Consider the following 5,210-nt stretch of genomic DNA (forward strand, 5'->3'; position numbering starts at 1 on the left):
GATGTGTCTTTGTCTATCTGATGTTTTTCCAGATTTGACAGTTTATTCGACATTTTTCCAGATATGTTTATGTTTATCCTAATTCTTTTGTAGAATGTTAGGACTGTTCCCATACATTCAATGCTTTTCTGAATGTCATGGATGCTTTCTTCGGAATCTTTGGTTGCATTCAATGTTCTTCTGAATGACTACTGAGATTTTCCTTTTGGTTTCCACATTCAATGATTTTCTGGATGTCTCTGATGTATTTTTCAGTTACAGGTATCCTTTGCGTTCAATGATTTTCTGAATGTCTTTGGCTGTCTCCGATGTTTCCAGAGTTTGGACTCTTTACCATCCAATGTTTTTTGGATGTGTTTTCCAAAGTTCATTCAATGCTCTTCTGAATGTCTTTGATGATTTGTTCTAGAGTTTATTCAATGCTTTTCTGAATATCTCTGACGTTTGTTTCTCGTACATTCAATTCTTTTCTGGATGTCCTTGATTATTTTCCAAAGTTCCTTCAACGCTCTTCTAAATGTCTTGGATGATGTGTTCTAGGGTTTATTCAATGCTTTTCTGAATATCTTTGATGGTTGCTTCTCGTACATTCAATGCTTTCCTGGATGTGCTTGATTCTTATTCAATTCTTTTCTGAATGTCTTTGAGGACTGCCTTTGCTTTCCAGAGTTTATTAAATGCTTTTCTGAATTTCTCTGATGTTTGGTTCTCATACACTTAATGCTTTTTTGGACGTGCTTGATTCTTTTCCAAAGTTCATTCAATGCTTTTTTGAATGTCTTTGATGATGTGTTCTAGAGTTTATTCAATGCTTTTCTGAATATCTCCGATGATTGTTTCTTTTACATTCAATGCTTTTATGGATGTGCCTGACTTTTTCTGAAGTTCACTCAATGCTTTTCTGAATGCCTTCGATGATTGTTTCTGTTGCGTTCCAGAGTTTATTCAATGTTTTTATGGATATCTTTCCGGATTGTTTCTCGTACATTCAATGTTTTTCGGGATGATCCTGACTTTTTCCGAAGTTCACTCAACGCTTTTCTAAATTCCTTCGATGATCGTTTCGGTTGATTTCTATAGTTTATTGAATGCTTTTCTGGATATCTCTGATGATTGTTTCTCATATATTCAATGCTTTTCTAGATGCGCCTGATTCTTTTCTGAAGTTCAATTAATGCTTTTCTGAAATGCCTTTGATGACAGTTTTTTTTTCTTTATAGAGTTTATTCAATGCTTTTCTGAATATCTCTGATGATTCTCATCGTTTACCCAAGTGTCTCTTTCATCAAGTCTTTTACTCACTCCATCAATAGTTTGTCTCTCCTGGCACTAAATTTCCCACAGAGATTTGTCTGATATCATACAAAAAAAAGTCCATACATTCATGGCATAATACATCGTTGCATCAAGGGTCAAAATTCAAGTATTTTAGTATTTAATTACCTTCTGCCACCAGTATCTTGATGACTAAGTGTAACACGGTGGGAGAAGTGACTTTTTTGGTTTTTATCCAAATGTGCGGATAGCTAGAATCGCCACTGACTTTTCTTTTATCCAATAAGGAAAGGGTGAAAAGAACAGGAAAGACCTTGATAGATTTTGAGTTCTGGGGGTAAGTTATACAAAGGGAAGGTATTAACACCCTTTGTATCCATGGTTATCCATGGGCCCTTAAATGCTTAGCTCACTTTACTTGCTTTTTGAAAAGTAGTGTGTGTTAGGAAAATATTTCGTAAAAGTTTAACTTTATAATAATTCTCATATGAATGTATACAATGTGTTTATTTTTTGAAAATATTTTGAAGGTGTGAGATGTGAAAAATAATTGATTTGTGAGCAAGCATTTAAGAGTGTCTCACCCACTCAAGGTCGTACTTGTTATTTTCCTTCTCCCTTTGGGATAGGATTGTCCTTACCATTAGTTGGTAAGTAGTCTTTTCTTTTGGATATGAAGGGACAGACGTAGGTTCATCGAATGGTCATCGAAGGCAACATTTGTAAGGATACCTTAGTAATTTCGATATGACTATCATCATTTTTCGTAGGATCATCGAGGGACAAAATCTTCTTTTTCAAAGGCAACTCGAAGGGTCGTCGGGGGACTATGATCTTTTGTACCCAAGGGACTAGATGATTTATTCGTAAGCGTATTTTGCTAAGGTACCCCTACGTTCGAGGGACATGACCATTTATAAGGCAACGAATAGGGGGTTACTAACAGTTAATATTTATAGGAATTTAAAGTGCCAAAAAATAAAATTCCTACGCTATTACAACCTGTGAGCCGTTACATAATTATAAAAAATGTGAAATTTGAATCTACGCTATTATAATTGGTGAAAAGTTACAATTAAAAATAACAAGAAAATAAATAATCAGGAAAAAGAAGGTTAACATTGTAAAAAAGTTTTAAGGGTAATAGAAACTTAATTCTAATTAATTGAAATTAAACCTAATTAATTAAAACCTAAGTCAAAATTTATTTTAATAAACCCTAATTAACTAAATTAATCTATATCCTAAGGTTATTAACCCTAATTAACTAAGTTTATTGATTAAATTATTCGGCCAAGAAAACCTAATTATCTAATTAACTAAATCAAATTAATTAATTATTTGGCTAAAAATCTAATTTAAATTAATCATCCTAAACCTAAAATTAAGACTAACCCTAATTATTTGGCCAAACCCTTATTATTAAGGTTTTTAACAAATGACTCATGGTTAGTGAAGGTTTGTGATTATGTTAATTATCGGTTGATAAATTAGAAAAGAATGTGAAATAAGCCAAGAAAAATAAGAAGCCAAAAAGTTGTATGGGGTGGGAATTGAATTCGCCCCCTTGAAGTCAAGGGCTAAAGCTCCATCCACTTGGCCAATCACGTTGGTGCGCTAAGGAATGACTTACACTCAATTCATAGGAAACCTGTTCATAAACCTAATAAATAAAAAATAACATAATAAAACAAAACCACAAAAATTCAAACTAGTAAAACACGCGCTAAACATTCTTCATCTTTGTTTTGATGAAAGAATTTTACTCATCCATCAAACTTCTAGTCAGGGTTCTCCAAAATCACGAAGAACAAACCCTAGCCATGGCAATTCACAATACTTGTAGTAATTCTCAAAACAAATGATCCAGAAACATTATATGCATTCATACAAACAATAATATTGGATCAAAACATGTTTATGATGTGTGAATCAGTGTAATCGAGTTAAAAAAGTAAACAAACCGTGGCACTTGGTTGACGTGATTCACGAGGTTTTGAATGTTGGTGATGATTGAAATAACTTTCGATCAACCTCTGGATGCTTGTTTGATCCTTAGGAAAGCTTGGAGATGGCTGCAAGATTGAAACTGGTTTTTATAGTACCAATGTTCTTTTTTATAGTGTTCTTGATTTAAAAGTTAATATTTTTATAGTACCGATGTTCTTTTTTATAGTATTCTTTGTTGTTGCACCATTAGAAAAATTTGAAAGTTTCATAAATCTGGGATTTTTGTTGTTATGGGCTTATGCAAGTTTTGATTTTTAAAGTATTGGTGATATTTATTTTTAGTGTTATTTGTTGTTTCACCATTAGAAAAATTTGGAAGTTCCATTCTTTTTGTTATTTACATAATGTGTGTTCATGTAGATAGTATGTATAGAAATATTTCGCTTTTATGGAGTTCATATTTATGTCCTCTGTGTTATGCTTTTCAGATTTTGTTGTTATATTTTTAAGGATATTGATGCAAAATGTCAAAGTTACCTTGTTTAAACTACTGATGTTCTTTTCTAATAGTTTTCTTTGAAATTATTTTGTAGAGGGTGGAGCTGAGCAGTGCAGCCATAGAATTTCTGAAAGGTGTCTTTAGATGGTTAGATACAGAAAAGGTATGTAATAGTTTTTTTTAACATTGTTAGATACAAGATGTATATTGTAGAATGGATCTTGAGTGCCCATGCATTTACAATATTATCATGTTTCTACCCATAATGCATTGTTAATTAAATTTCCAAGTTTTGTAGGCCTAAAACTACATCATACTGTGAAGATACTACATTTTTCATTTACTAACTATTCACGAGTATCAAGGCAAAGGCAAAGACATATCCAGCCAGCCCTAATGGTACCTAGGTCTACAAACTCTGTACACCTAAAGTATTTGACTATTTTCATCTGGATTTTTCCCAGGTACAACTCTTTTCTGTTTACATAAATATTTTATTTTCTATATCTTAACACACTTGCCTTTTCCTTGATACCCGTGAAATGTTAAATCACTATCATGGTGCAGAAAAATTGTCCTTTCTTAACCAAGATAAGTTGACATACTTTTACTTTTCTACTACACAAGTAATATATCAACTAATTAAGTAGAGCTTCTATTGCTACCAAAATATCACCCTGTTATTCAGGTACTAATAATCATGCTAGGGATAAATTTCTGGTTCCATCTCAAATACATCTCTCTTAGTTCATTTCAATTGTAATTGTGTGTCAAAATCATACTTTTAATAATATTTTTTCGAAAAGCCATACTTAAGTTAGAAGGAGAAAGAAATGGCTTTCAACATTGTATGAAGATGTTATTAGTCCCACACAGATTAGGGATGCATTTTTTACGCTTAATGAATCTGCTGATGATCTTATAGTGGATATCTTGGATGCAGTTGACATCCTTGCTTTTTTCCTGTCATGTGCTGTTGCAGTGATGCTCAACTTGGTAGCACCAGGCATAGTCCAATACATGCTTCAATTGGCAAATACTATTGGATAGGTTCCTCCCATGGGATTAGTATATTTTTCTTCAACTAGACCGACGTCACTATTAGATTAGTATTATTATTTATGGATTATTTTCTTTAGTTATCTTATTTTTATGGTCATGAACTTGGTTTAATTTTTGATTTTGAGGTTGTTTTCTTCATCGATGATAATTTTTATGCATGTTTATATAATAAATTAATAACTATATTTAAGTATATAGTTTCCCGTATTAATAGGATCTTACGTTCCATGCTAAGGTTTCTAAATCATACTATATTATTACTAGTAGGACTTGCTTATATTATGTGTAAATAGTTTACTTATAACTCGTATTACACCTTTTATGAATAGTACTGCTAGCAGCAACAATGAAAGAAGTCATGCTGAAACTATGTACTCAGATAGGCGTGGCTTGAGGTTAAGCTAATGGGATGAAGAAATTTCTT

Source organism: Vicia villosa, unplaced genomic scaffold (assembly GCF_029867415.1).
Source record: "Vicia villosa cultivar HV-30 ecotype Madison, WI unplaced genomic scaffold, Vvil1.0 ctg.000916F_1_1_1, whole genome shotgun sequence".
Lineage (NCBI taxonomy): Eukaryota > Viridiplantae > Streptophyta > Magnoliopsida > Fabales > Fabaceae > Vicia > Vicia villosa.